We start from the raw sequence: 12,879 nt of genomic DNA on the forward strand, positions 1-12,879 counted from the left end.
AAATATGGAATGACAGGCTTTACGGAATAAAACAGGCTATTTTCGCAACGCTGGTTCAACAACCAAATTGCAGGCCGGGCGTTATTGCCGTTCCGGTGTGATAATGGAGTCTGGTGTTGCTGGCCCACGTCCTCGTCGTCCGGCCGACATCACCAGCGCGCCTGTATTGACAAGCGACGCGGCAGCCAATGAGAGTGCGCTCAAGTCACGCGCGTCACGGGTCATCTTTCAGGCCTCGATCGCTTTAGCCGACGCGCAAGCCCGCTCTTGTGGCGCCTGGCTGCCCTCTTAGGCATGTGTTGGTGAAGCGCAAATTGGAGCGTTTTGATTCAAAATTTCCCACGAATATTCTGATTCGGAGAACATTCAGATACTGAAATCCGTATTCTATGGTCGCACACTTGTTTAAAAGGTACCAAAACGTTAACATTACACAACAGTAAAGTGCCTTTTACTTCAGAGGAGGGGTGGTGGGAGAGAAGCAGCAGTACGCGTGTGGAATGTCAATCATCATCACGTGGATGACGACGAAAGCCAAGATGCTGGGGCCAGACACATTCGGCAACCTACATGGACCCTTGGGTTCGATCAGCGCGTTTGGATAGTCCATCACTTTCAAGAAAACTTAACAGGCAGATGTTTAATTACATGGCGTTGCCGTAAGTTGTAACGCACCTTTTCGAGGAACATAATGCGCATAAATAAGACAAAACTAATAGCCTTATTCCTCGTAGAACACTCAGGATAACCTCTCCATCTCTACATTCATCTCTCTCCATCTTTTCATGCTCCTGGGTATTCTACGATGAATAAGGCTATTTGTACTGTCTTATTTGCGTGGCGTTTACGCGCTAATTTATAATAACCATAGATTGGGAATTGGTTGGCACGAGCCTAGTCAGGCATGCCAGTTTTTTTAAACTTCACGCTGGGGGGTGGGGGGTGGGGGTAGAGCTCAGATGCCGTCTAAGTTTTTCTGGACTTACTTCTGAACGTTTGATCACAGTGCACCTGAGGTACCTGAGTCGCATCATTTTCATACATGTTGCGCAAATTTGAAGTTTCTGATATTGACGGTTCATGGTTTACTCTTTGCACGAGGTAGAGCCGGTAACATTTTGCTCAAAAGTGACAACTAATGCTTATTTCCGCAAAAATGTTTTTCAAAGAGGTTTTATAGACTCTTCTTGTCTGCTTATCACTCTGAAGGGCACTGCAATTGATCTGGTGGCTTTTCAAAGTCAGATAATCCAGGGTGCTCGGTAAAACTTTGACCTGCACTAGCAGATTTGACCGTTTAAAGGTTATAATATTTGCAGGTTATTGCACACCTCTTTTGACCATAGAACGCGATCCAACGCCGTTTACCCATTGCGGTGGCTGGTTTAGTTCCTGATATAACATGACAGGCCCATGCAGCGGTCGCCTTCACCTGTTTGACATCACATGCCACGTCGCAGGTCACATATGCTGACACCCACTAGTGCCTATAAGGCAGGGTTTTCTCAAGGCTACGCAACACCGTCTTACGCACAGCGGCACCGTGTTCAGCTCTTTGCATAATAGGGGGGGGGGGACCACAATGTATTGGTTTGATCACTTTCACAAGGTTAAGCCTGTCAAAAAAAATTACAGTCAGCATTGTTCAGACACAGTTTCCTGATGTAGTTTGACAAGATCTTTCTGATGCCGTTTTTCGCGTGCTTCCAGCTTCTTTAAATTGTGAAATCTTGAAATATTTTTTCGAGAGCTTGCTTGCATTGAAATCTTTTGGTTTCCAGGACTTTAGCTTAGCTTTCGGGGCCTCTGAGGCTTCCCATCGTATCGAGTATTGGCGTATTTGCCCATGCCGTGCAGTTGTCTTCACGTCTTCACCTGCCCCGGCCGGTGAGATCTGACACCAATCCATAAACAGACACCAATACGAGCAGGTCAAGGTTGGCACACGATCACGCGCCCCGGTCGCCGTGGATCGACTCCCAGTTTTGCCGGTACGCGGCCGTCCGTTGTCTCCACCTGCCCGTGTTAGCTCCTTTAGTGTAACTGCGACGCCGGGTGGCTGAGGCCCGTGGCCGGTCTTAACCCGTGTTCTCTCACTGTCTCGGAGTTTGAGAATGGATGCTAATCGAATGGGTGAGGTGAAATCATGATGCTATTGTGCTATCGCATGAAACGCCCGCCTGATCAATCGCTTGCGCGCAATTTTCGAGCGTTTTATACCGCAAAGTTTTTAAAAACACCCCTTTCCTACCTAGAACCGACAAAGCTTTCGATCCGTAGGTGCAAAGCATTCCTCCAGTGCACGTAACGGCTGCCCATGGCAGGACAGCTCATGCTAGAGACCATCTCACGGTCAAAGCCAGACATACATAGCCTACAGCCCCGCACGCAAACAACATACATTTAACTTCAACCAGCCTGACATCCTTGTGACCGGGAGGACGCATCCGGTACCTATCGCCCACTGACAACGAGCCCGAGCTCCGAGGGAGCGAACGGCACAGCAAGGATATATAAGGGTAGGGATATAAGGACTTCCATGGGTTCGTGTTGAAAACGAGAAGTTACAAAAATATTGCAGCGTTGATATCGAAAAGCTCGCAGTACAATGAATTATGTGATTGAAGGAGGAAGTGCCGCAATTGTCTGCCAATGTAACAGTACCTACAGCATCATATGCTGGGAGTCCTAATTGGACTCACGCGAGCCCTTGCATGCCCTGACTTGGAAAGTCACTCTTCATCGGAGTTGGGAGGCTCCTTAGTGTAGGTGGGGGCGCACCTTTCCTTCTGATTACTGGTGCCCTCCTACCAAGGCACCAGCTGCCCAGGTAAACCGTTGGCTTGAGTTTCAGGTTCGTCCACGCGATATTGAAACAGAAATTTCGCCTGGGCTTAGGAGCGCAGTTTCGGAGGTTTCTTTGGACTTTCTGCCACACGTGCACCAACACTGACCAAAACAGCGCAGCATTTCGTAGTGCTCAGAGACTACTTAACGTTTTAAAACCAATCCTCTAATGCCCCAAAGGCCATAAATGCTATAAGTGACCAAGTTTCATGAAGTTTTTCAATGCCAGTGCTGCAAATTCCACGCTTTTACCCTCGCCATGAAAGGGACAGGGGCCGAAATCGATGTGAATCCTCCGAGGTATTCTAAAAAGATCTCTTCGGCGTACCATGCAATCTCGCCAAAATTTCTAGTAACGTATAAAGTATTCATTGCACGTGTTTTACACCACGGGTAAAACCGGGTCTCTAGCATTTTGGTTTCCGAGCAGCGAGCAGCAGGCCGGCGAGGGCAGCGGCTGGCGGACGGCAGCGAACGGATCCGCCGATACGTTCGTCGGGTCATCACCGTCACATTAACGTAACCCTACATCAGAAATGGATGCAAAAACAGATAAAACTACATAATGAATGGTTAGAATTAAACAAGGAACACGCTGGAGTGAGTTACATGTCGCCATGCGTCATTCATTCGTAAATGTAGCATGTTTAGTTGAAAAGTGCGACTTTTGGGAAAATTGGCATTCGGCCTGGCATCATGGAATCAATAACTGAACTAAAATAACACAAGACTTTACCAATCACGAGGAAACGTTGAAACAATTCCACTGTTTTTATCCGCGAGGGTCTATCACTTTTACTTTGGAAACGACAAAGGTCAAAGGAATTACAACCAACTCCTTTGAACTTTGGTGAGGCGTGGACGCTCGATGGAGGTCAAAGCTAACCAGATGGGTATTTTTATTCCATAAAGGTCAGAGAAGGTCACTGGCCTAAAAGAACCTTGACCAGCCTTCTGGTTTGAAGGAGGTACTACCTATGGTAGTTTCTGACGCTAGTTTTTTATTTAAATATCCCGAAAGTCTCAAAGGTTTTTGGTCATCCTGACTTTCTAGAGGTAAAATACGGTTATTTACCTGATTTGCCCGCGAGATGCCTTTTTCTTAGAAAACATATTTGCATTTCGGCTGCTTTCCAGGGGAGATATCAAGGTAAATGGACACGATTTCAATGTTAATCTTGTTCAACATAAGTCGGCTCCCTTTGAACCTCAAGCTTACAACTTACAGACGTAACCATGAGCATTCAACGAACCTTGCCCGCCTAGTGAATTGATGTTACTAGCTCTCTTCGTCATTTTATATTTCAGGGTGTGTGTGGGGGTGGGGGGTGGGGGGGGGGGGCAGATTACCCCCTCCCCGCACTCGAGCTCGTCACATTGAACCGACCAACCACGCACGCGTTACATATCGGAACCAAGTGTCCCAGAATTGCCGACCTTGGGTGTAAAGCCTATGAGGAGGAATTTTTCACTGCTTTTTCCCATATGTCATGTGAATTTTTCACATCTGCCTGATATTGTCTAATCGCACATGCCAAACCCATATTTCCCTTTCTGAGGCTTTCAGATGTCATTCAAAACCAACCTCACTTGAAACCGCCAAGCATAAACAAGGCGGCTTCACAGAATCTGGACACCTATGGCTATGTCCCGCCTCACCTACATCTGAATCATGTTTATGTATGCACAGAGCAAGGGAGCCAGATACCTTCAAGCCCAAAAGTCCCAGCGACTCCAGCCGCTTGCATGCATCAAGTTTGGTTTGCTTACAAAATGCATCACGATCGGCAGCTGTGATCCAAATGCAAGGTTTTACGCAGCCCCAATATTTTTGGTCTCACCACCACACCACGGGAGGGAAAAATTCAAGAAATGTCTCCTAAATGAAATTTACACGATGAATACCACAGCTTGAACTCTCACGCCCACAGACTTTAGGTCAACTCAGCTGATCACAAAACTTGCCCAAATATCACTGGTCTTTATATTCATTTAATTACTTTTGTTTTATTGGTATCGTACGAGTGCGGCATCACTTTATCCTTCCTTCCTTTCCGATTGATTTTAAAGGTGCCATCTTTTGCTTAAAATGTTGACCAATTTCTCTGCAAAATGCCACAATTGCAAAATTGCACGCATTTTATACAGAACTTGGATTAATTCGCTAGCCGCCCGAACATGTTTAACATGCACCCAAGAGTAACCAATTCACAGGTAATGAAAGAGAAAGTCTGAACCACGGAACTTATTTTTGCCGCCATTTTTGCCCTGTTCAACCCTCAGTTAGTCATTTGTTGGTTCATGTCGGTGCTTGATAGTGAAAAATCTAAGCTTTTCCAGTGTCCGTCTCACCAGGCCATCTTATGCTGCCATACATAGCTTTTGGACAGACCTGACGCAGCTAATACAGAAGTGTTTGATGGCGAAATTCTACCCTCTGGAACTGTTTATCATGCACACCTCTTACTTGTTTCGCATTTTAATCTCGTAGGCTGATGGACATGACTGATAGTTATATTTAGGGGGTGGATGGGATTACCTTGTCTGTCAGCAAAACATGCGAAAGGTATTGACTTTTTGTTTGGGGCGGGGGGGGGGGGGGGGTGAGCGGTGTACCCTTAAAAAGCCAGTAAGTCTCCTGTGGAGCAAGTAATTGTTTGCCTTACCCGCTATCAACACATGATTTGTACCCAGAGCTAGGCATTTTCTATTTTAATCCATCGAGTTTTGCCATAAGACAAATTATGATGCCACAATGTACGTGATTGGCTTATTTAGTTCTACATTCTCAATGTTTTCCTAAAATTTCTTGAAGCGTTCCCTCATGGCTGCTTCAACCAGATTTTGTCCATAGTTGTCATGGTTTGCTGACTGGCAAATGACTGCACGTCACATATGCACTCCATTTTTAAAACAGGGATACTCTAAGCTACATAGCAATTGTAATATGAGGTTAATATCAGTATGTAGCAAAAAGTCAGACCATCCCATTCAAAATATGAAGCCAGCATTTCAAGCATATTTAAATTAAATCAGTAAATCAATTAAACCTGTGTCATTAAATCTGAATGAACAAACCTAAATAGATGGCTTTGCTGCAGCTGAAGAGGCAAGCAGCAAAACTGGTGTGGTCATCTAACAGTTACGTTGTTTTGGAGAAGAGGGATTGTTTTGTGGAGCACACCCATTATTGCCCTTGACAGAGTTGGACCACGGCAATCAGATTAAGTTGTCCAAAGTGTTTCAAGGTGTTCTGATTTGTGTGTTGTCAGCTTTCTTTGGTGTCACAAGCTGACACAAATAAACCGAATGAAAATGCAAGTTCAGACCAGCCAAAAATGAGCTTTATCATGTTTTTATCACAAGTGCTGCTGTCAACGGATAAGTGAGGTGAGTTAATATGATGTTCAACATAGGGACTACTCTAAGTTAGGTTAAGCTGGCAAATCACATGGCAAGCGGCAATATAAATCGTGCAAGAATCAGTGACTCACAAATGCTGCTGTGATACAAACAGGTTAGACAGGATGAGATGAAGTAAGACCTCGTTAGGTTAGGCATAGCAAGGCTACTTTCAGGAAAATCAGAGTACTTTATGCCTGTTGAATTTTCTGTTGTTGTTTTGTTGATGAATTCCTCTGCTTTGTTTTGTGTTTAAAAATGTTGTCGAAGAGAACTGCAAAGCACAGCATCAAGTTATTGATGTTATATAGATTTTAATGCTCATTACACTGTTACAAAATCATATGCTTTAATGTATTGTTTCACTTTAATGGCTTAAGTGTTAAACAACAAAACAGTTTTGTCCGGTTTATGATATTACGTCCTTGCCAAATTGAAATGTATGTCTTTGTTTGCTGAAGCATCTCTCACCAGCCCACAAGTTTCATCTTTTGTAAATTGTGTTTCTCACTCTCGCACGGTCTTTTTGCGATGAAATTTTTCACTCCCATCCTAGTTTAGAAGTGATTCTAGCTCACTGCCGAAACCTTGAAGGGAATACTACATATTTGAAGGTATTGAAGTCAACATCAGGGTCGATGAAATGCGGTCACTTGTAACTTTTGGAGTACTTTTAAGTGGAAAAAGCTGCTCTCAACAACACCATTTCTCTGTTTACTAAATATGCTCCTCAATGCTTTATTGTTTAAAAGCGTCATCGTACCTTGCGTACCTAACATTGATTGAGAACCAACTGGCGACCGTTATATTCAGAAAACGCGCTCACAAACGCCAGATATGAACGATTGGACAACTATGCTATTTTGATCTTAATCTCCTTATCGGCAAAGCAATAAGGGGATTTGAATGACGTCATTATGACGCCATGGGTGTCTGGATGATCCTGAAATGGTTTCCGCGAAGTATCTGGACATCTTTGCGGGTGTGTAGCGCAGAAACCAGAACAGTTTAGGTCTTAAGAAGCACAGGTCTGGGAACTGCACCGAATGATCCTCAAGATGGTTATTTGAGCTCAAAACCCCATACGAACGTGGAACACTATTTGATTAGCATCTGTTTATTTTTGGCTCACATGCTTGCAGGCCGAGATCTAAAAGCCCCCTTAGTTGTTGATTTGTCGTATACAGCTTACCACAGGTTGTCCTAATCCTTTCAGGAGCGACGCAGCAACGTACTTGAGCTGATAATGAAGGTGCTGAATTGCAGCCGAAAGATGATAAGCCAAACGCAGGAAGCAGCAGCAAGCGAAGAGAGATATGAGTTAGGAGGAACGTGGGTGGTGAAGCGAATGATGTTGCAGCTTGCGTCGAATCGAATTTGGACACCGTGTCTGCAGTTTCGCCCCACCCGTGATGCAGTATTTAACGAGCTATATCAATGACAATCATAACTTTTACCTTTCATGACCTGATGACATATTTCAGCTCACATACATGAACATTTGATGTGATTTGACAAGCGCTTGCCAGCGTTGTCTGTTTAGTTGCTACAACATACTAAATTATTGAGAATACCGGTGAGGAACAATGCCCGACCCGCTTGACCTGATTTAAAATGTCAAAGATTACACCCACTGATTGTTCACGAACAATGCATGTTACCCACTGATCGTTCACTAACAATGTATGTTTCTGTTTGCCAAGTGCAGCACAATTCTGTTTCCCCCAGCACACTTAGTTGTGCAGTCAGAACCGAAGACCACACTCACCAATCTTATTCCGCTGACTTTGTTTGACCTAGAAAATGCCACCTGCGCTGATATTTCATCCCACTAATCTGCCACAGCTTGGAGTGAGCTATCCAATGCGGCCCTGGCTCCAGCCTGCTCACCTGTCGAGACAGCACGAAAGGCCTGCAAGAGCCCCTCATCTAATGATGGTGGGAAAGCACCAGCCGAGCCAGAGCTAACAACGCCCCCGCCCTGCCAGAGCTAAAAAACGCCTCCGCGCAGCCAGAGTCAAAAGACTTCCCCGCTTAACCCGAGTTAAAAGACGTCCCAAAGACGGGGACAAACCTGCTATGTTGAAGCAGAGCTTGATAATATGGTTAATTTAATAAAGGTGCAATAGCTGGAAATAGTCGAAATGGTGCGTGTCATAATCCAATACAGCCACCAGACATGACGAATATGGTAACATGATCGGATTGTCATAGTGCGGAAGTGCAAGAACGAAGCACAACCTGCTGGTGTGTCCACGTGATTTGTCCTGGACGACGACAAACAAACCAATCTCTCTCCCACGAGAAAAAAATATGATCGCAGTTCACAAGAAACACAACTAAATGCACTTAATCTCGAGTGCCAATGTCATTCCTCGACACTATGTCTCAAGTCACAGGGTTTGACACCACCGCAATTTTTCCAGATGGCACAGACCTGACGCCGCCCTCTGACAGGCCTCACCGCTCACCCTAAAGTGCAGCACATCGCCTGTGAACGTTCTTTAGTTGATCGAATATTTCTCAGGGCTAGCTATATTTTGCTATGAATAACACAGCTGTTATCAAAATATTGTGATGAGATGTTGGAATGATGTATGTCGTTTATATTGCACATAAGTTATTACATTGCAATGATGATGATGCCTTGGGCTTTGGGGTGCACCGACTACATTGGTCATATGACGCCCATAACCTACATTTTATCTAACAGATGCGTGCAAAACTGAAGAGATAAGGCCATGTCCGACATACGCCATATAATTATATGTCTTCAAGATAACTAAAAATGTGTCCGTCATTTACTAAACTCGAGTCGTCTCCCATCATAGCATAGAGCGTTTGGCGCACGGATCCTGATCCAAAATTGCGCACGCGTTCTGATGCGAGGTGGGCGCAATTTATCAGGACATGTCGTACGATGTAATGATCCCCGCAGCGAGAACATCGCGGTTGGTCTTTCCCACATAACAGGTATCTGTGAGTTGTGTATGCGTGTCCTATTTTCAGGTGGTATAGCGTCACTTCATCCCGCCTCACCTTACGACAGCTGGACGCCCATGGCCCCAACCGGGGCTTTATCTCTTTCAGTTTATTCGCAGCATGCGCATCCCAATTCGCTGGCCACTGCTTCAACATGGATGCAGATACTACTGCACATAGGTCGTTAGCCGGGACTGTCACAGTAGTTATGTGAGTGGCGTGTGTCGCACGCCTTGCTGCGGCATCAGCTACTTCATTACCCGATATGCCAACGTGGCTCGGTATCCAGCAGAACACCACCTGCTTCTCCGATCGGGACAGCGTAGTGAGAAGAGTTAAAATGTTCTGAACGATGGGATGTGATGAATCCAAATCTTGCAGTGCCATAAGAGAGTCCGATAAAACTAGGTGTTGACCGTCACTGTCAACTTCTATGAAACGGAGTGTTTTGAGAATGGCTATTTGCTTGGATGTGAAGACCGATGCGTGACCAGGCAAAGCAAAAGGCCGTGTGACGGGACCATGTTCAAAAGCACATCCAACACCGGCATCCACTTTCGAACCGTCCGTGTAGGTCTTCTTGTGATCCGAGTATGACGCGATCAACTCCAAAGACGTCAGCCGAAACTCATCCGGCGACAGCCGCCTCTTCGCGAAATGGGCAAGTGAGACATCCACGGCTGGTGGGTAGAGCTTCCAAGGAGGGGTCTCAGGAATTTCCCAACGGATCACATACCGTGTGCGAATACCAAATTCCTGTAAAAGTATGAACATCCTCGCACCGAAAAGTGCGATCCGATGTCCTCTCCCAGTCAGAAGCATGCGTATTGTTCTGCGAGCGAAAACCCACTTGTATGTTGGGTGATCGGGGAACTGTGCCAATTTACAGGCGTCTCTCATGGCCAGTATCTTTGTCCTAGTGGACAAAGGGGTCTGGTGGGCCTCAACAAGGAGGCTCGCTGCCGGAGAGGTTCTGAATGCACTTGTCATGCGTAAGGCAGTATGATGTATCGTGTTCAAGGAGCGTTTTTCCGACTCACAAGCCCCGTCATAAACAAATAAGAAGCAAAATCGAGCTTGACTCTGATAAGAGGGCGATAGAGTAGCAAGAACATTTTCCTGTCCGCACCATATGACGTACATGCGATGCACTTCAAGACATTCAGGGTTTTAAAACACTTGGCTCGCAAAGCCTTTATATGGTCTTTGTTAGTTAGGCGGCGATCATATTGCACGCCCAGAAAACGGACGACGGTCTAAGATGGGATCGCTTTGCCATATAGTGGAATCGCTGCGTCCTGGCAGTGACTACGACTTTAACATTGCAATAATTGCCACGTTCCTCCAGTTGTTGCATCCTCTCTCCACGCGGAGGAGTTTGTCAAAAAGCCGGAAGTCGGAAGTCGGAAGGATGCTTTATGTGAGGCATCTTCCATCAATGCCGAACCTTTTCCGTCAGATTGACGCGTGTTGATTCCAGGTAGCATGCCAAGGCCAGGTCGATGTCTTTCTCCGGATTTAATTCTGCGCACCTGTGTGGCGAGGTCCGCTGTCGAAGGCACTACTTCGCCTATTGCCACCGACGTGCTGCTGTCGACAATTCGTGGTTGCAGTGGTGTCGTTTGGTGGTGATAGGGGAGGGGAGGGGCGGGGGGGGGGGGGGGGGGGTAGCTGGCCGCGCCGAAAGTCGTGCTGACCCGCAAACATAAACAAAACTAGCAAATAGAGCCGCCCGGGCCAAACGATCGACGCTTTTTCCTGGGTCCGTCGCGCTGCATCGAACGCTGTATTCGGCGCGGGGCTGCTGGCAAGCATAAACACATGAAACATTGAGTTCTAAAAATGGCAAGAGGGGGACAGCAGGCGGAGCACCCGGGTAGGGATAATAAGCCGGCGGAAATCCGACAGCGAGGAAAAGAGAGTTCAAATATGTGTACAGCCTCTGAGCCATATTAAAAAACCCTGCTCAAGTGAAACCTCAAGGCTAGTTACGTCTTATACTAGCGGGTATAATAGCGCAGCACAACCCTTCTTCCTTCCAGTCGCGACAGCCGTCGTCATGACAACTGCAGAGCACGCCTTTACTGGTGCGAATAAAAGAACGTTTATGAATGGCCCAGCGGCAGCAATGGCCTGTTACGGAGAATCTGACTGGTTGAAATTTGAGCCAGTGTGTCACTATGGGCCATGTTATACTCCCATTTCCAAAGTCAAAATGCGCCTCAAAAAGGGACACTTTGGTAAACGCCATAGGGAAGAGATCAAAGCCATAGTGTAACTTTCCGCTGAATTCTCGGGAAAATAGCTTCATGTTTGCATGTAGATTTGTCTAAACAGTATTTCAAGCTTCTCTAGCTTTCAGCTTTTTCAAGCTTTTCAGCTTTTATTACGCAGCCTGATTGGCACATTGGTGTGTTGCAAACATTACAGAAAAACAGGTTGGGAAAAGCAAGGCGAATGAAATGTGTTTCTTTCAAAGAATTGACATTGTGATTGGTCAAAGTGGTCAAGCGAATTACTTTCAAAGCCGGGAATCAAATGGTATTTCTCCTGCAAGAGCGGCTACTTCAACTCAACATGCTTAACTATTCAGAAGAATTTCGGGAAAAATAGTAATACTGATCAAAAAGTACGCATCTAACCTAAAAATAAGTGAAAAAGTACAAAAAAGATTGAATACTCCATGTAAATCAATAACAAATCTCTATGACTGCCTGCATGGTTCTTGAATCACGCACACTTTAACCCTTTGACCTTTCGTCTATACAATGCAAAACACTGCACAGAGATACACAGATATAGATAGATGTATCAGGGCCCTTGTGACCCAACTAAGCCCCAGGTTGGAGGTCATGTATGCCTAATGACTAGGATCTGGAGCATACAGTTACATTTCGTGACAAGTCACCAACATGTTGCCATCGCCTCTAAGATGCCTGCTTTGAAGCGCGGTCTGGATCTTTGGGGGCGCTTCCGTCAGCTGGGGATGTGGTGTTGACACGGAGCCGCTTGGTAACCCTTTGCGTGTCTAACACTGCCAGCTGACGATTAAATAAACCACGGCACATGACCGAGTTAATGGTCAGCAGATCAGCCACGCCGCAGCGAGGCAGAACATCGGTGTAACGGAGGTGCCCCGCGCGCTTCTGAATACAAAAAGGCGCGCCGGTGGGCTCAACCTCAGTTGGAGGCGAGCCGCTCTAAACTGTCCACTAGCGCCGCGAGGTGAGGTGCCCTGTTCCGAACAGATCACAGACACCCACGCCAGACAGTCCTGCCCGGCCTGCCTCACCCCTCTCCAGCCCCGGCCCGCCTGGTCGCGGCGCGTCGGTCGCGCTGTGGGCTGACCTGTCGTGGTGCGTCCGACTGCGTCCCGCCGGTGCCCGCTCAGAGTGCGCCTGGAGCCGGAGTGGCTGGGGCGGCGGCAGCGCGCCGACGTTCTCCCAGAGCGGCACGGGCCCCGGCTATTGATCCTGCGGCTCCCGGCGTCTGCCCCGCCCCCTGGCGGCCGCGCCGCAGCTCTGACAGGTGCCCGCACGGGGGGCGGGGGCGTGGGAGGCGACGGGCGCAGGCTGGCGGGGTGGAGCGGCCGGGGGAGGGGGCACGCTGGCTGGGCAGAGGAGGCGGCCAGAAAAGGGATGTAACAGA

The 12,879-nt window shown here is 47.0% G+C and overlaps 1 protein-coding gene across 1 annotated transcript in view; it reads right to left on the reverse strand.

The window, feature by feature from the left end:
* Nucleotides 1–12,628, reverse strand: part of LOC119090971 (uncharacterized) — a 47,830-nt gene extending 35,202 nt beyond the window's left edge. The window contains exon 1 of the mRNA XM_037213696.1: nucleotides 12,580–12,628. The gene's annotated coding sequence lies outside the window, so the exon portion shown is untranslated. The remainder of the gene's footprint in view (nucleotides 1–12,579) is intronic.
* Between the last annotated feature and the right edge of the window lie 251 nt (nucleotides 12,629–12,879).

Source organism: Pollicipes pollicipes, unplaced genomic scaffold, assembly GCF_011947565.3.
Source record: "Pollicipes pollicipes isolate AB1234 unplaced genomic scaffold, Ppol_2.1 Scaffold_3216;HRSCAF=3773_pilon_pilon_pilon, whole genome shotgun sequence".
NCBI classification, from domain to species: domain Eukaryota; kingdom Metazoa; phylum Arthropoda; class Thecostraca; order Pollicipedomorpha; family Pollicipedidae; genus Pollicipes; species Pollicipes pollicipes.